Here is a 27,228-nt window from a genome sequence, read left to right on the forward strand (position 1 = left end):
TTGTGTGGTTTAGGTATAAGTGTAATTGTGGCTTCATAGAAGGAATTTGTTAGTGCTCCTTCTTATTCTCTCCCTACTTATTCAATATACTACTCAAATTCCTAACCGAAGCAATCAGACAACAAAAGGAAGTCAAAAGGATACAAATGTGAAAGGAAGAAGTCAAATTAACACTATGTGCAGATTAAATGATAGTATACTTAAGAGACCACAAAAGTTCACCAGGAAACTACTAAGCTTGATAACCAACTTCAGAAAAGTGGCTGGGTATGAAATTAACTCAAATGAATTGGAAGGCTTTCTCTAGTCAATGATAAACAGGCTAAGAAAAAATTAGGGAAAGGACACACTTTATGATAGTCACAAATATTATAAAATACCTCATTGTGACTCTAACCAAGCAGATGAAACATCTGGAGACCAAGAAATTTAAGTATCTGATGAAAGAAATTGAAGAAGATTTCAGAAGATAGAAAGATCTCACATGCTCATGAATTGGCCGGATTAATATAGTAAAAATGGACATTTTGTCTAAGGCAATCTACAGGTTCAATGCATTCCCCATCAAAATTCAAACTCAATTCTTCATAGAGTTAGAAAGATCAATTTGCGTTGGGGATTTAGCTCAGTGGTAGAGCACTTGCCTAAGAAGCACAAGGCCCTGGGTTCGGTCCCCAGCTCCGAAAAAAAGAACAAAAAAAAAAAAAAAAGAAAGATCAATTTGCAAATTCATTTAGAATAATAAAAACCCCAGGATAGTGAAAACTATCCTCAACAATAAAAGAACTTCTGGAGGAATCACCATCCCTGATATGTACATCAAGCAGTATTACAGACCAATAGTGATAAAAACTGTATGGTATTGGCACAGAGAAAGGCAGGCAGATCAATGGAGTGGAATTGAGGAAACAGTAGAATTGAACTGACACACCTATGGTCACTTCATTTTTGACAACATAGCAAAAACCATCCAGTGGATAAAAGATAGCATTTTCAACAAATGGTAGAACAGCATGTAGAAGAATGCAATTCTTATCACCCTGTACAAAGCTCAAATCCAAGTGGCTCAAAGACCTTCACATAAAACCAGATACACTTAAACTAATAGAAATAAATGTGGGGAAGAGCCTAGGACACATGGACATTAGGGAAAATTTTCTGAACAAAGTACCCATGGCTTATGCTCTAAGATCAAGAATCAACATACAGGAATTTATATAACTGCAAATCAGTAAGGCAAAGGACAGTGTCATTAGGACAAAATATCAGTCAACAGATTGGGAAAAGATCTTTACCAATCCTACATCTGATAGAGGGCTAATATCCAATATATACAAAGACCTCAAGAATGTAGACTCCAGTGAGTCCAATAACCACATTAAAATTGGGTACAGAGCCAAACAAAGAATTCTTAGCTGAGGAATATCAAATGGGTGAGAAGTACCTAAAGAACTGTTCAACATTCTTAGTCATTGGGGAAATGCAAATGAAAACAACCCTGAGATTTCACTTCACAACCAGTGGAATGGCTAAGACCAAAATACAGGTGACAACAGATGCTGGCAAGGATGTGGAGAAAGAGGAACACTCCTCTACTGATGGTGGGATTGCAATTTTGTACAACCATTCTAGGAATCAGTTTGGAGGTTCCTCAGAAAATTGGACATTGCACTACCTGAGGACCGAGCTATTCTAATGCTAGGCATATACCCAAATGATACTCCAAAATACAACAAAGACACGTGCTCCACTATGTTCATAGCAGCTTTATTTATAATAGCCAGAAGCTGGAAAAAACACAGATGCCCTTCGCCAGAGAAAATGTCATTAAATTTCATGAAAATGATGCAATCCTTTAAAGAAGAAATTAATGGATTCCTTAAAGAAATACAGGAGAACACAGTCAAACAGGTGAAGAAAGTAAATAAAACTCTTCAACATGAAAATGGAAATAGAAGCAATAAAGGAAACACAAACTTAGTGAATCCTGGAGATGGAAAACTGAGGTAAAAGAATAGGAGCTACAGAAACAGGCGTTATCAACAGAATGAATATAAGAGGTGAAAGAAGAGAATCTCAGGCTTAGAAAATAGAACAATCGAAATGTAAATAAGAAATACCTAACTTCATAAAGGTGAAAAAATGTAAAAAGGTAAACATAACATGATCCTGATATAAAACTTCCAGAAAATCTGAGAACCTGTGAAAATACCAATTCTAAGAATGATAGGGATCGAAAGAACTTTCCTAGCTCCAAGTCCCAGAATTTGTTCAACAAAATTGTAGAATGAAATTACCCAACCTAAAGAAAGAAATGTCTATAAACATACAAGATGCTTACCGAAAGTCAATTTGATTGGACCAAAAAAGAGTCTTCACTTCTACCCAGAGCAATCAGAAAACAAAAGGAGGTCAAGGGGATACAGATTGGAAAAGAAGAAGTCAGAATGTTACTATTTGCAGATGATATGATAGGATATTTAAGTGATCCCAAAATTTCTACCAGAGAACTACTAAAGCTGATACACACCTTCAGCAAAGTGGCTGGGTTTGAAATTAACTCAAACAAATCAGTAGCCTTCCTCTACACAAAAGAGAAACAAGCCGAGAAAGAAATTAGGGTAACAACACCCATCATAATAGTCCCAAATAATATAAAACACCTCGGTGTGACTTTAACCAAGCAAGTAAAAGATCTGTATGATAAGAACTTCAAGCCTCAGAAGAAAGAAATTGAAGAAGACCTCAGAAGATGGAATGATCTCCCATGCTCATGGATCGGCAGGGTTAATATAGTAAAAATGGCCATTTTACCAAAAGGGATCTACAGAGTCAATGCAATCCCCATCAAAATACCAATCCAATTCTTCAGAGAGTTGTACAGAACAATTTGCAAATTCATCTGCAATAACAAAAAACACAGGATACCTAAAACTATCCTCAACAATAAAAGGACTTCAGGGGGAATCACTATCCCTGAACTCAAGCAGTATTACAGAGCAACAGTGAAAAAACTGCATGGTATTGGTACAGAGACAGATAGATAGACCAGTGGAACAGAATTGAACCCAGAAATGAACCCACACACCTATGGTCACTTGATTTTTAACAAAGGGGCCAAAACAATCCAATGGAAAAAAGTTATCATTTTCAGCAAATGGTGCTGGTTCAACTGGAGGTCAGTATGTAGAAGAATGCAGAGTGATCCATCCTTATCACCCTGTACAAAGCTTAAGTCCAAGTGGATCAAGGACCTCCACATCAAACCAGATACACTCAAACTAATAGAAGAAAAAGTGGGGAAGCATCTCAAACACATGGGCACTGAGAATATTTCCTGAACAAAACACCAATTGCTTATGCTCTAAGAGCAAGAAACGACAAATGGCATCTCACAAAACCGCAAAGCTTCTGTAAGACAAAGGACACTGTTGTTAGGACAAAATGGCAACCAACAGATTGGGAAAAGATCTTTACCAATCCTACAACAGATAGAGAGCTTATACCCAAAATATACAAAGAACTCAAGAAGTTAGACTGCAGGGAGACAAATAACCCTATTAAAAAATGGAGTTCAGAGCTAAACAAAGAATTCTCAGATGAGGAATGCCGAATGGCTGAGAAACACCTAAAGAAATGTTCAACATCTTTAGTCATAAGGGAAATGCAAATGAAAACAACCCTGAGATTTCACCTCACAAAAGTGAGAATACCCAAGGTCAAAAACTCCGGTGACAGCAAATGCTGGCAGGGATGTGGAGAAAGAGGAACATTCCTCCATTGTTGGTGGGAGTGCAGACTGATAAAACCATTCCGGAAATCAGTCTGGAGGTTCCTCAGAAAATTGGACATTGAACTACCTGAGGACCCAGCTATATCACTCTTGGGCATACACCCAAAAGGTGCCACAACATATAACAAAGAAACGTGCTCAACAATGTTCATAGCAGCCTTATTTATAACAGCTGTAAGCTGGAGAGAACTAAATGCCCTTCAACAGAGGAATGGATACAGAAAATGTGGTACATCTACACAATGGAATATTACAGAGCTGTCATAAACAATGCCTTTATGAAATTCATAGGCAAATGGATGGAACTGGAAAATATTATTCTAAGTGAGGTAACCCAATTACAGAAAAACACACATGTTATGCACTCACTGATAAGTGGCTATTAGCCCAAATGCTTGAATTACCCTAGATGCACAGAACACATGAAACTCAAGAAGGATGACCAAAATGTGAATACTTCACTCCTTCATTAAAAGGAGAACAAGAATACCCTTGGCAGGGAATAGGGAGGCAAAGTTTAAAACAGAGGCAGAAGGAACACACATTCAGAGCCTGCCCCACATGTGGCCCATACATATACAGCCACCAAACTTGATAAGATGGATGAAGTAAAGAAGTGCATGCCGACAGGAACCGGACGTAGATCTCTCCTGACAGAAACACCTAGAATACAGGAAATCCATAGGCGAATGCCAGCAGCAAAACACTGAACTGAGAACGGGACCCCTGTTGAAGGAATCAGAGAAAGGATTGGAAGAGCTTGAAGGGGCTAGAGACCCCATATGAACATCAATGAGAACCAACCTGAGCTTCCAGGGACTAAGCCACTACCCAAAAAGTATAGATGGACTGATCCTGGGCTTAAACCTCATAGGTAGCAATGAATAGACTAGTAAGATCACCAGTGGAAAGGGAAGCCCTTGGTCCTGCCAAGACGGAACCCCCAGTGAACGTGATTGTTGGGGGAGGGAGGTAATGGGGGAGGATGGGGAGAGGAAGCCCCTATAGAAAGGGAGGTGGAGGGGTTATGGGGCTCTTGGCCTGGAAACCATGAAAGGGAATAACAATCAAAATGTAAATAAGAAATACTCAAGTTAATAACGATTAAAAAAAAGAGTCTTCACACTGTATAATAATCAAATCACTAAATCTGTAGAATGACGAAAGAATATTAAAAGGGGCAAGGAAAAAGCCCCAGTAACATACAAAGGCACCTATAAGAATTACACCTGAGTTCTCAAAACAGACTCTAAAAGCTCATGAGCCTGGATAGGTGTCTTGCAGTCTCTAAAAGACGTAAATGCCAGTCCAGACTATTATACAGAGCAAAAGTTTCTATCATCATAATGGAGAAAACATTATATTAAAAAACTAAATTTAAATGCTATCCATGCACAAATTAAGCCCTACAGAACATACCAGCATACCTTCCTGTTTTCCTGTCCATAAGCTCCCATTCCTTTCCATCACCTCACCCATATTGGCATTCCCGATATATATCCCCCTTATTTCCCCACCACATATTCCCCTGCAGTATATAGTGTATGGGTTAGGTTCACCTAGCATTGTTGAGCTCAACTTGTTTTAACAATCAGTGGGAGGAGAGGCCTTTTGTCCTGTCAAGGCTCAATGTCCCAGGGTACCGAAACCCAGGGTTTGATAACCCCTATTAAAAGTAGGTTAAAAAAATAGAGAGCTCTTTCTTTGGGAAATTGACCAAAGTACAAAAAGAAATTGAATGTGCTTTACAGACTCTAACTGCAGGTATTAAAATTTCCAGAAGCCTAACTCCTATGCACTGAAATATGAAATTTATTCTGAATTTTCTCCCCAGGCCATGTTTCAAACCAGCTTCTCCAAGATAGTTAGTGACTGAGTATTGCCCTTGGGATTTCAAAAGAATGCTAATCTCATTCATGAAGCTCCAGTTTCATGACCAGATAACAATACTAATTTAAAAAACAAATGATAAATCCAACACAAAAGTTTATAAATTTGACCCTCGGATCCCGGCCCACAGCAGCTCTCTGCTCCCTGACCCTGTGGGAGAGAGACCTCACCGCCTGGTCAGGTGGGCACTCCTGAGGCTGCAGAGTGGAAGAGACCACCAACACTGCCCACCCCTGCCCACATCCCTGGCCCAAGAGGAAACTGTATAAGGCCTCTGGGTTCCCGTGGGGGAGGGCCCAGGAGCTGCAGGACCCCTGCACCTGAGACACCGCCGGAACCTGAAGGAACAGACCGGATAAACAGTTCTCTGCACCCAAACCAATGGGAGGGAGAGCTAAACCTTCAGAGAGGCAGACACGCCTGGGAAAGCAGAAGAGACTGCACCTGCACACATTACTAGGTTTTTTTTTTTCCTTTTTCTTTTTTTTTGGAGCTGACCTGCACACATTACTGATTCCAGAGGAAAACACCAAATGCCATCTGGAACCCTGGTGCACTGAAGCTCCCGGAAACGGTGGCACAGATCTTCCTGGTTGCTGCCACTGCAGAGAGCTCGTGGGCAGGACCCTGCCAGCAAACTTGAGCCTTGGGACCACAGGTAAGACCAACTTTTCTGCTGCAAGTGACCTGCCTGGTGAACTCAAGACACAGGCCCACAGGAACAGCTGAAGACCTGTAGAGAGGAAAAACTACACGCCCGAAAGCAGAACACTCTGTCCCCATAACAGGCTGAAAGAAAACAGGAAAACAGGTCTACAGCACTCCTGACACACAGGCTTATAGGACAGTCTAGCCACTGTGAGAAATAGCAGAACAAAGGAACACTAGAGATAATCTGATGGCAAGAGGCAAGCGCAGGAACCCAAGCAACAGAAACCAAGACTACATGGCACCATCGGAGCCCAATTCTCCCATCAAAACAAACATGGAATATCCAAACACACCAGAAAATCAAGATCTAGTTTCAAAATCATATTTGATCATGATGCTGGAGGACTTCAAGAAAGACATGAAGAACTCCCTTAGAGAACAAGTAGAAGCCTACAGAGAGGAATCGCAAAAATCCCTGAAAGAATTCCAGGAAAACATAAATAAACAGGTAGAAGCCCATAGAGAGGAGACACAAAAATCCCTGAAAGAATTCCAGGAAAACACAATCAAACAGCTGAAGGAATTAAAAATGGAAATAGAAGCAATCAAGAAAGAACACATGGAAACAACCCTGGATATAGAAAACCAAAAGAAGAGACAAGGAGCTGTAGATACAAGCTTCAACAACAGAATACAAGAGATGGAAGAGAGAATCTCAGGGGCAGAAGATTCCATAGAAATCATTGACTCAACTGTCAAAGATAATGTAAAGCAGAAAAAGCTACTGGTCCAAAACATACAGGAAATCCAGGACTCAATGAGAAGATCAAACCTAAGGATAATAGGTACAGAAGACAGTGAAGACTCCCAGCTCAAAGGACCAGTAAATATCTTCAACAAAATCATAGAAGAAAACCTCCCTAACCTAAAAAAAGAGATACCCATAGGCATACAAGAAGCCTACAGAACTCCCAATAGATTGGACCAGAAAAGAAACACCTCCCGTCACATAATAGTCAAAACACCAAACGCACAAAATAAAGAAAGAATATTAAAAGCAGTAAGGGGAAAAGGTCAAGTAACATATAAAGGCAGACCTATCAGAATCACACCAGACTTTTCTCCAGAAACTATGAAGGCCAGAAGATCCTGGACTGATGTCATACAGACCGTAAGAGAACACTAATGCCAGCCCAGGTTACTGTATCCTTCAAAACTCTCAATTAACATAGATGGAGAAACCAAGATATTCCATGACAAAACCAAATTTACACAATATCTTTCTACAAATCCAGCACTACAAAGGATAATAAATGGTAAAGTCCAACATAAGGAGGCAAGCTATACCCTAGAAGAAGCAAGAAACTAATCGTCTTGGCAACAAAACAATGAGAAGAAAAGCACAGAAACATAACCTCACATCCAAATATGAATATAACAGGAAGCAATAATCGCTATTCCTTAATATCTCTCAACATCAATGGCCTCAAGTCCCCAATAAAAAGACATAGATTAACAAACTGGATACGCAACGAGGACCCTGCATTCTGCTGCCTACAGGAAACACACCTCAGAGACAAAGACAGACACTACCTCAGAGTGAAAGGCTGGAAAACAACTTTCCAAGCAAATGGTCAGAAGAAGCAAGCTAGAGTAGCCATCCTAATATCAAATAAAATCAATTTTCAACTAAAAGTCATCAAAAAATATAAGGAAGGACACTTCATATTCATCAAAGGAAAAATCCACCAAGATGAACTCTCAATCCTAAATATCTATGCCCCAAATACAAGGGCACCTACATACATAAAAGAAACCTTACTGAAGCTCAAAATACACATTGCACCTCACACAATAATAGTAGGAGGTTTCAACACCCCACTCTCATCAATGAATAGATCATTGAAACAGAAATTAAACAGAGACGTAGACAGACTAAGAGAAGTCATGAACCAAATGGACTTAACAGATATTTATAGAACATTCTATCCTAAAGCAAAAGGATATACCTTCTTCTGAGCTCCTCATGGTACTTTCTCCAAAATTGACCATATAATTGGTCAAAAAACGGGCCTCAACAGGTACAGAAAGATAGAAATAATCCCATGCATTCTATTGGACCACCATGGCCTAAAACTGGTCTTCAATAACAATAAGGGAAGAATGCCCACAATGCGTGGAAATTGAACAATGCTCTACTCAATGATAACCTGGTCAAGGAAGAAATAAAGAAAGAAATTAAAAACTTTTTAGAACTTAATGAAAATGAAGGTACAACATACCCAAACTTATGGGACACAATGAAAGCTGTGCTAAGAGGAAAACTCATAGCTCTGAGTGCCTGCAGAAAGAAACAGGAAAGAGCATATGTCAGCAGCTTGACAGCACACCTAAAAGCTCTAGAACAAAAAGAAGCAAATACACCCAGGAGGAGTAGAAGGCAGGAAATAATCAAACTCAGAGCTGAAATCAACCAGGTAGAAACAAAAAGGACCATAGAAAGAATCAAGAGAACCAAAAGTTGGTTCTTTGAGAAAATCAACAAGATAGATAGACCCTTAGCCAGACTAACGAGAGGACCCAGAGAGTGTATCCAAATTAACAAAATCAGAAATGAAAAGGGAGACATAACTACAGGTTCAGAGGAAATTCAAAAAATCATCAGATCTTACTATAAAAGCCTATATTCAACAAAATTTGAAAATCTGCAGGAAATGGACAATTTCCTAGACATACCAGGTACCGAAGTTAAATCAGGAACAGATAAACCAGTTAAACAACCCCATAACTCCTAAGGAAATAGAAGCAGTCATTAAAGGTCTCTCAACCAAATAGAGCCCAGGTCCAGAAGGGTTTAGTGCAGAATTCTATCAGACCTTCATAGAAGACCTCGTACCAATATTATCCAAACTATTCCACAAAATTGAAACAGATGGAGGACTACCGAATTCCTTTTATGAAGCCACAATTACTCTTATACCTAAAGCACACAAAGACCCAACAAAGAAAGAGAACTTCAGACCAATTTCCCTTATGAATATCGACGCAAAAATACTCAATAAAATTCTGGCAAACCGAATCCAAGAGCACATCAAAACAATAATCCACCATGATCAAGTAGGCTTCATTCCAGGCATGCAGGGATGGTTTAATATTTGGAAAACCATCAACGTGATCCATTATATAAACAAACTTAAAGAACAAAACCACATGATCATTTCATTAGATGCTGAGAAAGCATTTGACAAAATTCAACACCCCTTCATGATAAAAGTCCTGGAAAGAATAAGAATTCAAGGCCCATACCTAAACATAGTAAAAGCCATATACAGCAAACCAGTTGCTAACATTAAACAAATGGAGTGAAACTTGAAGCAATCCCACTAAAATCAGGGACCAGACAAGGCTGCCCACTCTCTCCCTCCTTATAAATAAAGTTCTTGAAGTTCTAGCCAGAGCAATCAGACAACAATAGGAGGTCAGGGTGATACAGATCAGAAAAGAAGAAGTCAAAATATCAGTATTTGCAGATGATATGATAGGATATTTATTTGATCCCAAAAGTTCCACCAGAGAACTACTAAAGCTGATAAACAACTTCAGCAAAGTGGCTGGGTTTGAAATTAACTCAAACAAATCAGTAGCCTTCCTCTACACAAAAGAGAAACTAGCCAAGAAAGAAATTAGGGAAACGACACCCTTCATAATAGACCCAAATAATATAAAGTACCTCGGTGTGACTTTAACCAAGCAAGTAAAATATTTGTACAATAAGAACTTCAAGACACTGAAGAAAGAAATTGAAGAAGACCTCAGAAGATGGAAAGATCTCCCATGCTCATGGATCAGCAGGATTAATATAGTAAAAATGGCCATTTTACCAAAAGTGATCTACAGATTCAATGCAATCCCCATCAAAATACCAATCCAATTCTTCAAAGAGTTAGACAGAACAATTTGCAAATTCATCTGGAATAACAAAAAACCCAGGATAGCTAAAACTATCCTCAACAATAAAAGGACTTCAGGGGGAATCACTATCCCTGAACTCAAGCAGTATTACAGATCAATAGTGATAAAAACTGCATGGTATTGGTACAGAGACAGAGAGGTAGACCAATGGAATAGAATTGAAGACTCAGAAATGAACCCACACACCTATGGTCACTTGATTTTTGACAAAGGAGCCAAAACCATCAAATGGAAAAAAGATAGCATTTTCAGCAAATGGTGCTGGTTCAACTGGAGGTCAACATGTAGAAGAATGCAGATCAATCTATGCCTATCACCCTGTACAAAGCTTAAGTCCAAGTGGATCAAGGACCTCCACATCAAACCAGACACACTCAAACTAACAAAAGAAAAACTATGGAAGCATCTGGAACACATGGGCACTGGAAAAAATTTCCTGAACAAAACACCAATGGCTTATGCTCTAAGATCAAGATTCGACAAATGGGATCTCATAAAACCGCAAAGCTTCTGTAAGACAAAGGACACTGTGGTTAGGACAAATTGGCAACCAACAGATTGGGAAAAGATCTTTACCAATCCTACAACAGATAGAGGCCTCATATCCAAAATATACAAAGAACTCAAGAAGATAGACCACAGGGAGACAAATAACCCTATTAAAAAATGGGGTTCAGAGCTAAACAAAGAATTCACAGCTGAGGAATGCCGAATGGCTGAGAAACACCTAAAGAAATGTTCAACATCTTTAGTCATAAGGGAAATGCAAATCAAAACAACCCTGAGATTTCACCTCACTCTAGTGAGAATGGCTAAGATCAAAAGCTCAGGTGACCACAGATGCTGGTGAGGATGTGGAGAAAGAGGAACACTCCTCCATTGTTGGTGGGATTGCAGACTGGTACAACCATTCTGGAAACCAGTCTGGAGGTTCCTCAGAAAACTGGACATTGAACTGCCTGAGGATCCAGCTATACCTCTCTTTGGCCTATACCCAAAAGATACCCCAACATATAAAAAAGACATGTGCTCCACTATGTTCATCGCAGCCTTATTTATAGTAGCCAGAAGCTGGAAAGAATCCAGATGCCCTTCAACAGAGGAATGGATACAGAAAATGTGGTACATCTACACAATGGAATATTACTCAGCAATCAAAAACAATGACTTTATGAAATTCGTAGGCAAATGGTTGGAACCGGAGAATATCATCCTGAGTGAGCTAACCCAATCACAGAAAGACATACATGGTATGCACTCATTGATAAGTGACTATTAGCCCAAATGCTTGAATTACCCTAGATGCCTAGAACAAATGAAACTCAAGACGGATGATCAAAATGTGAATGTTTCACTCCTTCTTTAAAAGGGGAGCAAGAATACCCTTGGCAGGGAAGGGAGAGGCAAAGATTAAAACAGAGACTGAAGGAACACCCATTCAGAGCCTGCCCCACATGTGGCCCATACATATACAGCCACCCAATTAGACAAGATGGATGAAGCAAAGAAGTGCAGACCGACAGGAGCCGGATGTAGATTGCTCCTGAGAGACACAGCCAGAATACAGCAAATACAGAGGCGAATGCCAGCAGCAAACCACTGAACTGAGAATAGGACCCCCGTTCAAGGAATCAGAGAAAGAACTGGAAGAGCTTGAAGGGGCTCGAGACCCCTTATGTACAACAATGCCAAGCAACCAGAGCTTCCAGGGACTAAGCCTCTACCTAAAGACTATACATGGACTGACTCTGGACTCTGACCTCATAGGTAGCAGTGAATATCCTAGTAAGAGCACCAGTGGAAGGGGAAGTCCTGGGTCCTGCTAAGACTGAACCGCCAGTGAACTAGACTGCAGGGGGGAGGGCGGCAATGGGGGGAGGGTGGGGAAGGGAACACGCCTAAGGAAGGGGAGGGAGGAGGGGGATGTTTGCCCGGAAACCGGAAAGGGAATAACACTCGAATTGTATATAAGAAATACTCAAGTTAATAAAAAAAAAGAAAAAAATGTATAAAAAGTTAATAAAAAAAGTGTATAAATTTGAAAATGCTAATAATACAAAGATATAAGCATTTAATCTATGATATTATTTATGTTGCATACAAAATAAGAGTCCTGCTTTGAGTATTTTTTGCCAATTTTTTATTACTGTGATAAAAATACCAAAACAAAGGCAAGGTAAGGGAAAGGAGCTTATTTTGGCTTACACTTCAAAGAGATTTTGTTCATCATGTTAGACAATACTTGACAGCAGGCAGGAAAATACGAATGGTAGGATCTAGAAGTTGCTTGGCTATGCTATATTTTCACTCTGTAAAAAGAGTTTAGACAGTAAGTAAGGTGACAATATAAAACCCAAATACCCATCCCTAATAACCCAATTTAAGTAAGGCTCAACTTCTTCAAAGTTCTATACACTTCATTAATAATGTCATCAGCTGAGGACAGAGTATTAACATATGAAGCTATTTGACATTCAAACCAGAGATCCCTAAATATTCTTGTATCTTCTGTGCAGGTTAAATTTAAAAAACTACCAGGTGTTTCTGACAATGGTTTATGCCTTTGAGGAATTCAACAGAAACCCACATATTTTACCCAGTGTGTCTCTGGGGTATAATATATATATACCTGTTCAATGAATGGTGGATATTGGATAGATGCATCACATGGCTTTCCGGGCCGAAGAAGTATGTGCCTAATTACACATGTAGTAGAGAAATGAAGTCAGTTGCAGCCCTAACAGGCATATCATGGAAAATATCTAAAAATGTAGGACAGTGCTAGAACTGTACAAATATCCACAGGTGAGAATGTGTAAAGTTAAGAAAGATAAAATTACTTATAATTCAGTCCCTGTCCAAGGTACTAAAAGAGGATAAATGAAACATGTGCCTATGCATCTGACAGTTTATCATCCCAAAGCATAAGTATTCTGTGATGTATTCAGGACAAAGAAAAGGAATAGGCTGGAGCAGACGGTGATTGCAGGGAACCCTGAGTGTAAAGGTAAGGTTTCTATTCCTGCACAAAACATGGTCTAGAGAAGCAGCTTTGTGCCTAAAGTCATTGATTCACAAACATGAGAACATAAATTTGAATATGAAACCAACTGAAAACAATAAAAATCTGTAACATAAGTTCTGGTTAAGCAGGTCACAGACTAGTCAGGGTAACCAAAACAGTAAGCTACAGGTTTACTTAGAATCCTTTGCAAAAATAAATGAGGAAAATAAGACAAAAAGAAAAAAGAAAAATTAAAAAGTGAATAATGACAAAGAACTACAATATCGAACTTTGGCCTCATGTACACACATATACAATCATGGTGCATGAATTCTCATTATTTAACATGATTCTAAAAGCCTGTCATGATTGGACATGTGCTTTATGCTTCCTTCTCTTAATTCTTTTGTTCTCTTTATCTTCTTTTCCTTTTAGTTGACCATTGTGTCTTTTGTCCCTAACCTGAATAATCATGAGCAGTTTCGTGATATCTATCAAATAGTCTACAAGTACATGTCTCACACCCATTACATTGTCTCCTTGTTGAATTATTCCCACTGGAGCTGGGTAGGAATGATTGTATCTAAAGGACAAAATGGTGTTCAGATAATATCAGAATTGAGGGCAGAAATGGACAGAAACAAAATATGTGTAGATTTTGTGGAAATGATCCGAGTTAATGAAGTGTCTTTTTTACCAATCTACCTATTGAGTCCTACACATCTTGTGAAATCACAGCAAATGTGATCATCAACAATGGTGAAAGTGATTTTATGAGATGCTTCCTGTTTTATTAAATACAAACTTTAGTTACAAGGAAAGTCTGGATCATGAACTCAGACTGGGATGTTATCATCCAGTCAAAGCATTTCATTTCACATTCATTCCATAGGAGCATTATCTTTTCACATCACCAAAAGGAAACCTCTGGTTACAGAAATTTTATCCAAACCGTTCATCCTTCCAAATACCCAGAAGATTTTTACCTTACAAGATTTTTGTTCTTCTGTTTTAACTGCTCATTTGCTGATGATGACCGCAATACACTGGAGAATTGTCTGCCTAATGCTTCCTTGCATGAAACACCAGGAAGCCGTTTTGACATGGTCATGACTGAATTTGCTTATAATATATGCAATGCGGTGTATGCTGTGGCCCACAGCCTTCACAAGATGCTTCTTCATCAAGTAGAAGTAAAACCAGTAAGAAAGGCAAAAGACCTGACATTTTCAGCCTGGCAGGTAAAGTGTCTCTAATTGGCTTGCTTGAAACATCAACAATGGGATTTTCTTAATGTATGCTTTTGAGGTCACGATACTTATTGTGGATCTCTAAGGGTATGAAATAAATGACTTGTAACTGATAAAAGGATAAGTAAGTCAAAACACATACAGAGGTTAATAAAAAGAAAAAAGTTTCCATGAGGGGAAGACAGTGTTCTAAATCCACATCAGTGTTTTGTGTTGCCAGGTCAATATTCACATACGAAAGGTACAGAAAGTAGCTTCTCTTATGAGCCTAATAGAAAGCAGAGGGAGACTGTGGAAGTAAACTGCCAATCCAGAGATGATTTGATCCTACTAGGACTTCTCCTCTCCTAAATTGTAAATGCATTTAGTAGAAGAGAAATGTGACTTAAATTTTCAAAACAAGAAATATTTTTCCAAATCAACAAATCATGTCCTGATGAAAATCCCAGTACAGAAATGAAAACATGAAAGAAAAAAAGGCAAATGTCTGTTCCAAAAATGACCAATTCTATACTAGCTTTAACAATAATTTTTAACATTAATTCTTTAATAAAAAGAATAAATACTAGGAGAATGTGTTAGAATATAGAATCCTCTCAGGTATTCCAAAAAGTACACCTGAACATCAATAAGATAGTATTTAAACAGACTGATTAATTAGCAATGAAAATAAACTGTGAGATTTTGCAACTAAGAAATTCTAGGAACAAAATCTGCAGCATTTTACCATAATGTTAAAGAACTACTATCAGTGCTTTTCAAATTATTGTATAAAATAGAAAAGAAGTGACGACTTCAATACTCTATGAAACCAGAATGATTAATACTGGTGTAGTAACCTGAAACTCAAACCAGATAAAGATACAACAAAAACAGAAATCACAGACCAGTCTTCCTAAGAAACATATGTGTACAAGTTAGTAAGATGGAAGGGAGAAAGTCTGTAATGATATTGTAATTTCAAAAAATCAAATGGTTTAAAAAATAAAAATATGAATGAAAATAAATTCTCAAAAAACATCTGTAAACTTAATTTGCTATCACATCAAAAAGATCAGTCACCATAACCAAGTTGACTTCATTCCAGATATTCAGGGATGAATCTACAAATGTAAATCAATAAGTGAAATTGCTCACATAAGTGGACCCAAACACAGAAATCACATGATCCTGTCAATAGATGAAGAGAAGTCTTTTGAAAAAATCCAATATTTCCTCATAATAAAATTCATGGAGATGTTAGCTATATTTGGAAAACCTATAATCACAGTTGTGCTAAGTGGAAGGAAAACCAACAATTCCCAACTGAGATTAGGGAATGCAAAATTACCACAAAGTATTCCTTTATACCAGTGATGAATATATCAACAAAAAAATGACAAAATAATCCCGTTGACAATAGCCATAAAGAAATTAAATATCTAAGAATAAATCTGGGCAAGGCAACCAAACCAAGAAAGAGCTCTACCATGAAAACTTTAAGACAGTGAAGAAAGTAATTGAGTTGAAGAACACATTAGAAAATAGAAAGACCTCCTAAAATCATGGGTTACAAAAATTGATGTTGTATATTGGTCATAGTAAAGAGAGCAATTGACATTTAAATGTAATTTCAATCAATATTACACCATCATGAAATCTCTGCATGCACAATGAGGAGCCAATATTTAGAGGATCCTATCCCAAAGTGAAGAGGACTAGACAGTCAATGCCTCGTGAGATATGTAGAGTAAGTTTTCTCCAGAGATGTGGTCCCAGATAGGTTATCCAATCCCAAGTGGTCAGCAATAAACACATGTATATACAGACAAACTACAATGAACAGACTCAGTATGATGTGTTGGGGTGGGAGGTGAGTCGTGAATTTCAAAGAAAAGTGTGAGCCATGGGAGGAGGGGTGAAAAGCAGAAATGATGTGAATACAGTTTGGTTTGGTTTGGTTTGGTTTAGTTTGGTTTGGTTTGGTTTGGTCTGGTTTGGTCTGGTTTGGTTTGGTATAGTTTAGTTTAGTTATGTTTGATTTACTCATGTATGAAATTTTCTAGAAAATAATTTTTAAAACAACACTCTTCGTCACAGGCTTATAAAATCTTAAAATTAATGTGAAAGCACAGAAGAGCAAGGATAGATAAAGCAATCCTAAACAAAATGAATACAACTGGAGGTATCATTATACATACTTTAAACTCACAACAGCGTCATAATAATAGAAATAGCATATTACTGGCACAAAAACAAATGCATATATGATCAGTACAATAAAATAGAATGGAATATAATAGAAAGAATAGAATGCGTGGATAGGATAGGATAGGATATGATATTATAGGATAGGATAATAAAGGGCCCAGACATGAATACACACATTTACAGTGAACTCAGATTTTAAATAATCATGCCAAATGCATACATTGAAGAAATGACAGTATTTTCATCAAACAGTGCTGCTCAAACTGGATTTTAATATGAAGGGAATGAAAATAGAACTTTATTTCTTTTTTTTTTATTAACTTGAGTATTTCTTATATACATTTCGAGTGTTATTCCCTTTCCCAGTTTCCGGGCAAACATCCCCCACCCCCCTCCCCTTTCTTATCGGTGTTCCCCTCCCCATCCTCCCCCCATTGTCCCCCTCCCCCCAACAGTCTAGTTCACTGGGGGTTCAGTCTTAGCAGGACCCAGGGCTTCCCCTTCCACTGGTGCTCTTACTAGGATATTCATTGCTACCTATGAGGTCAGAGTACAGGGTCAGGCCATGTATAGTCTTTAGGTAGTGGCTTAGTCCCTGGAAGCTCTGGTTGCTTGGCATTGTTGTACATATGGGGTCTCGAGCCCCTTAAAGCTCTTCCAGTTCTTTCTCTGATTCCTTCAACGGGGGTCCTATTCTCAGTTCAGTGGTTTGCTGCTGGCATTCGCCTCTGTATTTGCTGTATTCTGGCTGTGTCTCTCAGGAGCGATCTACATCAGGCTCCTGTCGGTCTGCACTTCTTTGCTTCATCCATCTTGTCTAATTGGGTGGCTGTATATGTATGGGCCACAGGTGGGGCAGGCTCTGAATGGGTGTTCCTTCAGTCTCTGTTTTAATCTTTGCCTCTCCCTTCCCTGCCAAGGGTATTCTTGTTCCCCTTTTAAAGAAGGAGTGAACCATTCACATTTTGATCATCCGTCTTGAGTTTCGTTTGTTCTAGGGATCTAGGGTAATTCAAGCATTTGGGCTAATAGCCACTTATCAATGAGTGCATACCATGTATGTCTTTCTGTGATTGGGTTAGCTCACTCAGGATGATATTTTCCGGTTCCAACCATTTGCCTACGAATTTCATAAACTCGTTGTTTTTGATAGCTGAGCAATATTCCATTGTGTAGATGTACCACATTTTCTGTATCCATTCCTCTGTTGAAGGGCATCTGGGTTCTTTCCAGCTTCTGGCTATTATAAATAAGGCTGCGATGAACATAGTGGAGCACGTGTCTCTTTTATATGATGAGGCATCTTTTGGGTATATGCCCAAGAGAGGTATAGCTGGATCCTCAGGCAGTTCAATGTCCAATTTTCTGAGGAACCTCCAGACTGATTTCCAGAATGGTTTTACCAGTCTGCAATCCCACCAACAATGGAGGAGTGTTCCTCTTTCTCCACATCCTCGCCAGCATCTGCTGTCACCTGAGTTTTTGATCTTAGCCATTCTCACTGGTGTGAGGTGAAATCTCAGGGTTGTTTTGATTTGCATTTCCCTTATGACTAAAGATGTTGAACATATCTTTAGGTGTTTCTCAGCCATTCGGCATTCCTCAGCTGTGAATTCTTTGTTTAGCTCTGAACCCCATTTTTTAATAGGGTTATTTGTTTCCCTGCGGTCTAACTTCTTGAGTTCTTTGTATATTTTGGATATCAGGCCTCTATCTGTTGTAGGATTGGTAAAGATCTTTTCCCAAACTGTTGGTTGCCAATTTGTCCTAACCACAGTGTCCTTTGCCTTACAGAAGCTTTGCAGTTTTATGAGATCCCATTTGTCGATTCTTGATCTTAGAGCGTAAGCCATTGGTGTTTTGTTCAGGAAATTTTTTCCAGTGCCCATGTGTTACAGATGCTTCCCTAGTTTTTCTTCTATTAGTTTGAGTGTGTCTGGTTTGATGTGGAGGTCCTTGATCCACTTGGACTTAAGCTTTGTACAGGGTGATAAGCATGGATCGATCTGCATTCTTCTACATGTTGACCTCCAGTTGAACCAGCACCATTTGCTGAAAATGCTATCTTTTTTCCATTGGATGGTTTTGGCTCCTTTGTCAAAAATCAAGTGCCCATAGGTGTGTGGGTTCATTTCTGGGTCTTCAATTCTATTCCATTGGTCTATCTGTCTGTCTCTGTACCAATACCATGCAGTTTTTATCACTATTGCTCTGTAATACTGCTTGAGTTCAGGGATAGTGATTCCCCCTGAAGTCCTTTTATTGTTGAGGATAGCTTTAGCTATCCTGGGTTTTTTGTTATTCCAGATGAATTTGCAAATTTTTCTGTCTAACTCTTTGAAGAATTGGATTGGTATTTTGATGGGGATTGCATTGAATCTGTAGATTGCTTTTGGTAAAATGGCCATTTTTACTATATTAATCCTGCCAATCCATGAGCATGGGAGATCTTTCCATCTTCTGAGGTCTTCTTCAATTTCTTTCCTCAGTGTCTTGAAGTTCTTATTGTACAGATCTTTTACTTGATTTGTTAAAGTCACTCCGAGGTACTTTATATTATTTGGGTCTATTATGAAGGGTGTCGTTTCCCTAATTTCTTTCTCGGCTTGTTTCTCTTTTGTATAGAGGAAGGCAACTGATTTATTTGAGTTAATTTTATACCCAGCCACTTTGCTGAAGTTGTTTATCAGCTTTAGTAGTTCTCTGGTGGAACTTTTGGGATCAGTTAAATATACTATCATATCATCTGCAAATAGTGATATTTTGACTTCTTCTTTTCCGATCTGTATCCCCTTGACATCCATTTGTTGTCTGATTGCTCTGGCTAGAACTTCTAGAACTATATTGAATAAGTAGGGAGAGAGAGGGCAGCCTTGTCTAGTCCCTGATTTTAGTGGGATTGCTTCAAGTTTCTCTCCATTTAGTTTAATGTTAGCAATTGGTTTGCTGTATATGGATTTTACCATGTTCAGGTATGGGCCTTGAATTCCTATTCTTTCCAGGACTTTTATCATGAAGGGGTGTTGAATTTTGTCAAATGCTTTCTCAGCATCTAATGAAATGATCATGTGGTTTTGTTCTTTCAGTTTGTTTATATAATGGATCACGTTGATGGTTTTCCATATATTAAACCATCCCTGCATGCCTGGGATGAAGCCTACTTGATCATGGTGGATGATTGTTTTGATGTGCTCTTGAAATCGGTTTGCCAGAATTTTATTGAGTATTTTTGCATCGATATTCATAAGGGAAATTGGTCTGAAGTTCTCTTTCTTTGTTGTGTCTTTGTGTGGTTTAGGTATAAGAGTAATAGTGGCTTCGTAGAAGGTATTCGGTAGTGATCTATCTGTTTCAATTTTGTGGAATAGTTTGGATAATATTGGTATAAGGTCTTCTATGAAGGTTTGATAGAATTCTGCACTAAACCTGTCTGGACCTGGGCTCTTTTTGGTTGGGAGACCTTTAATGACTGCTTCTATTTCCTTAGGAGTTATGGGGTTGTTTAACTGGTTTATCTGTTCCTGATTTAACTTCGGTACCTGGTATCTGTCTAGGAAATTGTCCATTTCCTGAAGATTTTCAAGTTTTGTTGAATATAAGCTTTTATAGTAAGATCTGATGATTTTTTGAATTTCCTCTGAATCTGTAGTTATGTCTCTCTTTTCATTTCTGATTTTGTTAATTTGGACGCACTCTCTGTGTCCTCTCGTTAGTCTGGCTAAGGGTTTATCTATCTTGTTGATTTTCTCAAAGAACCAACTTTTGGTTCTATTGATTCTTTCTATGGTCCTTTTTGTTTCTACTTGGTTGATTTCAGCTCTGAGTTTGATTATTTCCTGCCTTCTACTTATCCTGGGTGTATTTGCTTCTTTTTGTTCTAGAGCTTTGAGGTGTGCTGTCAAGGTGCTGACATATGCTCTTTCCTGTTCCTTTCTGCAGGCACTCAGCGCTATGAGTTTTCCTCTTAGCACAGCTTTCATTGTGTCCCATAAGTTTGGGTATGTTGTACCTTCATTTTCATTAAGTTCTAAAAAGTTTTTAATTTCTTTCTTTATTTCTTCCTTGACCAGGTTATCATTGAGTAGAGCATTGTTCAATTTCCACGTATATGTGGGCGTTCTTCCCTTATTGTTATTGAAGACCAGTTTTAGGCCGTGGTGGTCCGATAGCACGCATGGGATTATTTCTATCTTTCTGTACCTGTTGAGGCCCATTTTTTGACCAATTATATGGTCAATTTTGGAGAAAGTACCATGTGGAGCTGAGAAGAAAGTATATCCTTTTGCTTTAGGATAGAATGTTCTATAAATATCCGTTAGGTCCATTTGGCTCATGACTTCTCTTAGTCTGTCTACATCTCTGTTTAATTTCTGTTTCCATGATCTGTCCATTGATGAGAGTGGGGTGTTGAAATCTCCTACTATTATTGTGTGAGGTGCAATGTGTGTTTTGAGCTTTAGTAAGGTTTCTTTTACGTATGTAGGTGCCGTTGTATTTGGGGCATAGATATTTAGGATTGAGAGTTCATCTTGGTGGATTTTTCCTTTGATGAATATGAAGTGTCCTTCCCTATCTTTTTTGATGACTTTTAGTTGGAAATTGATTTTATTTGATATTAGAATGGCTACTCCAGCTTGCTTCTTCTGACCATTTTCTTGGAAAGTTGTTTTCCAGCCTTTCACTCTGAGGTAGTGTCTGTCTTTGTCTCTGAGGTGTGTTTCCTGTAGGCAGCAGAATTCAGGGTCCTTGTTGCGTATCCAGTTTGTTAATCTATTTCTTTTTATTGGGGAGTTGAGGCCATTGATGTTGAGAGATATTAAGGAATAGTGGTTATTGCTTCCCGTTATATTCATATTTGGATGTGAGGTTATGTTTGTGTGCTTTCATTCTCTTTGTTTTGTTGCCAAGACGATTAGTTTCTTGCTTCTTCTAGGGTATAGCTTGCCTCCTTATGTTGGGCTTTACCATTTATTATCCTTTGTAGTGCTGGATTTGTAGAAAGATATTGTGTAAATTTGGTTTTGTCATGGAATATCTTGGTTTCTCCATCTATGTTAATTGAGAGTTTTGAAGGATACAGTAACCTGGGCTGGCATTTGTGTTCTCTTAGGGTCTGTATGACATCAGTCCAGGATCTTCTGGCCTTCATAGTTTCTGGCGAGAAGTCTGGTGTGATTCTGATAGGTCTGCCTTTATATGTTACTTGACCTTTTTCCCTTACTGCTTTTAATATTCTTTCTTTATTTTGTGCGTTTGGTGTTTTGACAATTATGTGATGGGAGGTGTTTCTTTTCTGGTCCAATCTATTTGGAGTTCTGTAGGCTTCTTGTATGCCTATGGGTATCTCTTTTTTTAGGTTAGGGAAGTTTTCTTCTATGATTTTGTTGAAGATATTTACTGGTCCTTTGAGCTGGGAGTCTTCACTCTCTTCTATACCTATTATCCTTAGGTTTGATCTTCTCATTGAGTCCTGGATTTCCTGTATGTTTTGGACCAGTAGCTTTTTCCGCTTTACATTATCTTTGACAGTTGAGTCAATGATTTCTATGGAATCTTCTGCTCCTGAGATTCTCTCTTCCATCTCTTGTATTCTGTTGGTGAAGCTTGTATCTACAGCTCCTTGTCTCTTCTTTTGGTTTTCTATATCCAGGGTTGTTTCCATGTGTTCTTTCTTGATTGCTTCTATTTCCATTTTTAATTCCTTCAACTGTTTGATTTTGTTTTCCTGGAATTCTTTCAGGGATTTTTGTGTCTCCTCTCTATGGGCTTCTACTTGTTTATTTATGTTTTCCTGTAATTTTTTCAGGGATTCTTGCGATTCCTTTCTGTAGGCTTCTACTTGCTTATTAATGTTTTCCTGTTTTTCTCTAAGGGAGTTCTTCACGTCTTTCTTGAAGTCCTCCAGCATCATGATCAAATATGATTTTGAAACTAGATCTTGCTTTTCTGGTGTGTTTGGATATTCCATGTTTGTTTTGATGGGAGAATTGGGCTCCGATGGTGCCATGTAGTCTTGGTTTCTGTTGCTTGGGTTCCTGTGCTTGCCTCTCGCCATCAGATTATCTCTAGTGTTACTTTGTTCTGTTATTTCTGACAGTGGCTAGACTGTCCTATAAGCCTGTGTGTCAGGAGTGCTGTAGACCTGTTTTCCTCTCTTTCAGTCAGTTATGGGGACAGAGTGTTCTGCTTTCAGGCATGTAGTTTTTCCTCTCTACAGGTCTTCAGCTGTTCCTGTGGGCCTGTGTCTTGAGTTCACCAGGCAGGTCACTTGCAGCAGAAAAGTTGGTCTTACCTGTGGTCCTGAGGCTCAAGTTCACTCGCGGGGTGCTGCCCTCGGGCTCCCTCTGGCGGCAGCAACCAGGAAGATCTGCACCGCCCCCTCTGGGAAACTCAGTGCATCAGGGTTCCAGATGGCCTTTGGTGTTTTCCTCTGGCGTCCGAGATGTATGTGCAGAGAGCAGTCTCTTCTGGTTTCCCAGGCTTGTCTGCCCCTCTGAAGGTTTAGCTCTCCCTCCCACGGGATTTGGGTGCAGAGAACTGTTTATCCGGTCTGTTTCCTTCAGGTTCCGGCGGTGTCTCAGGCAGGGGTCCTGCTGCTCCTGGGCCCTCCCCCACGGGAGCCCAGAGGCCTTATACAGTTTCCTCTTGGGCCAGGGATGTGGGCAGGGGTGGCAGGCATATCCTTAAAATGGGCCTGACTCCCACCTTGTTTGCCATTCTGTGATGATGGCCGTCCAATCTGGTACTTCTCCTGAATTGATCACAGAGCTTCCTCTCGGTGCCCAGTCTATTCCTGCCCCAGCACCTGAAACATGTCACATCTCTGCACTGTTCTCCCAGAGACTTCCCTCCCACTAGGGAAATCGAAGTCTTTGTTTCACCCTTGGGAGCCAATTCTCCTGCTTCCCTCAGTGATGGCTCCCAGATCCTATCCCCTCAATCTGCTGTGGACTCTCTTGTCACCCATCACCTCAGGCGTCAGAGCCATTGTCGATGCCCAACTCCACTTGCCATACCCTTTCTACCTTTAGTTTTACTATAGCACCACAGTGGCCATACTGCTGGCATGATATAGGCTCCCTCCCTCAGTCCGGAGCCACTCTGTTCCCAGGGTGTTGACACATTTGCTTGGCTTTGCTCACTGCTCCAGCTTCAGAGTTTGGCACGTGGTGGTGTTCCTTCAGCAGCTGACAAGTCCATGGGCACAGCTGGGTGAAGGAGAACACGTGGTATGTGGAGCCAAGTTGTAGGTTTGAGTCCAAAATCTGTTCTTCTTAGCTCAATGTCTTGGGGACACAGCATCAAAAGCAGGAGAGATAAAAAATGTATCATTCAGAGGCTATCAAAATTAGAACCAGCTCTTTTCAAAGAGCACTGGTTAAGGACTTGTACCTGGTCTATCCAAGGGATGCTCAAGACTGGCTCTGGAGAGCTGCTCCCTCTCCAGCAATTCCCCCCAGAATGGCTGCTCCTGCGTTTCCATGTCAGCCTATGAATTCACCCAGGTGGTGGCATTCTCTCTGGTCACTGTGGATGCATGGCCATCTGCAGTTTGCTAGTGACCAAGCTGTTGGGGAGCTTCTCCTTACTTAAGCTTTTATTCTTTCAGGGGGAAAAAACTTAAAAATATCATGGCGTTTTAGGCAGGAACAAGCTGGCCCGTCTTTCTAGTTTGGGCAGGTGTGGACTTAGGCATGTTCTCCAGATTAGACACATTAGATTAGCTGTGCTCAGAATGGTTTCCTAGGTGCCCCTCCCCCACTGCGGCACAGGGACCTGAACATGCTCTGAAGGCCTATTGCCCTTGTCTGAAAATCCCTAGTCACATCTCAGTGAGGACCCCATACTTTCATCTTCTACTGGACGCCGCTAATTATGTCACCATGACTGCCTCAGGCATTGCTTCACAAACTTATTTCATAAATGCAAGTTCATTTATGTTAACTAAAGGAAGAAAGCCACAGGGCAACTTCGAGCTAAACCAAATTGAATAGTTTCCAACTTGACAGGAAAACTGCAGTCTTGATTCAGATCAGGATCTAGTGTTCCTTCTTGTTGTTGGTATCAAGTCCTTGTAGTCACGACAGGGGCTTCTATGTGCTCTAGCTCATTTATGCTTATAAAATATGCTCACACTTTGATGTCCCTACAGACCTCCAGGGTCTTGTTGTACCATAGGGTTTGCTTTAGGACAGGCCTCAGATAAAGCATTGCACATGTCTTTCCAAGGCTGCTGGTTGGATCACTTGGAGAAGCAACATTCTAAAGTACAGCTGCTGACAGATAAGTCCGATCTTCAGCAGAAGGGGGGCAGGTTCTAGCTCTGCAGTTTACATGTTAGTTCCTTCCCTCACTCTCTGAGCCTTGCATTCTTCAGGGTGGCAAGGTAAGATTTCGTAGGGTGTGTATTAGTCACGGTTCTCCAGAGGAACAGAGCTGAGTATATAAAATTAACATCTGTTTATCTATCTATAATTAATAACTATATATATTTATAAACAAGATCAGGTATGTTCCTCTAGAGAACCATGACTAATATAAATATATATATATATATATATATATATATATATATATATATATATTCATTCATTCACACAACTTTTCACCCTCTGATTTCTCACCAGAAGCAGCCAGTGGATTTGATGCCCCATTGTCCTTTGTCAGCCTGATGCGCCAATAAAACCAACTGTGATTTCTTTCTCCTGTTCTTAATGAGCTGTCTATTGTGTAATTTCTTATTTGCCATTCCACACATTTTCTACATTTTCATTTCTGTTTTTTCTTTCTATTTACTGAGTTTTTTACTTCACAATAAAGTTAACCCATCGTGCTGTGAGTTGCATATATTTTCATCCATTTAGTTTTCAACATGCTTACTTATAAAGTCGTGTTTCTTTTGTATATCATCAAATAGAGGAGATTAGGGATTTTTGACCACCTTCAGCCACGATTATGAAATTATTCATTCATATTTCCTTATAATATTTCAGTGAAAGTGATGGGTGGCCACTGGTCTGAACTAGCTCTTGCTCTGAGCTCCACTGACCAGACAAAACCAAACAAAAACGGAGTCTACTATGTCACTTTTCACAAAATAAAATTAAACAGTGAGCAGGCAGATAGATCCCCACACAAACTAGCCCCAGCATGAGAGCCTAGTTTCTTAAGCTAGGACAAGAGAACCCCTCTGCACCCCTATAAGTGGCCTGGGCGAGCTTGGTCAGTCTCCACCGTCCTGCTCTGACCCCACCACCTCCACCGATCAGGTGGATGCCCTCTTGGGCTTTCTAGAAACACAAATGTAAACCATCACAGATAAAAAGCATTTACATCTACAACTCAGTGTGTTATAATATTGACTCAGGCCGTAATTCAATCCTCAACTCAACTGGATTTTACTTTTGTATGAGGTCGAATATAGTTTTCTACCACACCTAAAGTTGGATAATTATTTTTTAAACCCAAAGAGAACATAATGTAATTTGAACTTTTTGTTACATTTAAATAACAAATGAAATGAAATGGACTTTAGGTGTATACATGCTTGTTTTGATTTGTTTTTGTACTGTTGGGTGGAGAACCAACCATGAAAGTGTCCCACCAGTGGCCTGTGTCTCCAGCTCCACCAGCTAGGATCTTTAGTGACTACATCACAAAGCTGAAATAATCTGAAATAGTTTAAGCAGAAATAAACCCTTTGCTCTCGCAGTTGTTTTTGGTCATGGTGTTTAATGAAAACAATAGGAACCTTAATTAAGAGCAATTTTGGTGGTTCCAGCCCAAATTGGGTGAACCATCCCTTCTCTAGTGGGGGTAGGATGGAATGGTGGGACAACTGTATAGCAGAACAAAACACACTGTGGCCAGAAGAGAGAGAAAGAGAATAGAGCCAGGGTCCCATGGTTCCCTCAAGAACACACTCTTGGAGCATCTCACAAGCACTGCATGGGTAAGAAAGAAAGAGAGGGAGAAGAAGGCGTATGGGAGAAGAGGGAAGGAGGGAGGGGGAGAGAGACTGACTATTCTCGATGGGTGGTACCACTTCCCAAAGTGACACTCTGGGGATGAAGTCATCAGTATATGGGCCTCTGGTGACATTGCCTAACCTGTAGCAACCTCTAACACTGGGAATTGGCAGGAGATACAGCCATGGGGCAAGTGGCCTTCTCCAGCCTTTGGCCCATCATGGTTCAGTAAGATTCAAATGTAGCCTGTTTTCTCCCTTTATACACCAGTTGAAGGGCATGTGAGGTGTTTTCTCTCATTATAAACAGAGTTGCTGTGGACTTTTGCCAACAGGTTTTTATTATAAGAGCATGTGTATTCCTCTCTGTTGGCTGTGTTCCTCGAGAGGTGGGGTGGGGGGAATCACTAACTTATGTCATAGGGCAAACTGGCTCACCTGTATAAGAGGACGCTGCCTCTGGAAGAGCAGAGAGCTCCAGTCACCAGAGTTTTTCTTGGCACTTGACTTT

General features: G+C 39.6%; 1 pseudogene; it reads left to right on the forward strand.

Moving 5' to 3' along the window:
- Window positions 1-10,590: 10,590 nt before the first annotated feature.
- Window positions 10,591-27,228, forward strand: part of Vmn2r116l-ps9 (vomeronasal 2, receptor 116 like, pseudogene 9) — a 34,690-nt pseudogene continuing 18,052 nt past the window's right edge.

This window comes from Rattus norvegicus, chromosome 12 (assembly GCF_036323735.1).
Source record: "Rattus norvegicus strain BN/NHsdMcwi chromosome 12, GRCr8, whole genome shotgun sequence".
NCBI classification, from domain to species: Eukaryota; Metazoa; Chordata; class Mammalia; order Rodentia; family Muridae; genus Rattus; species Rattus norvegicus.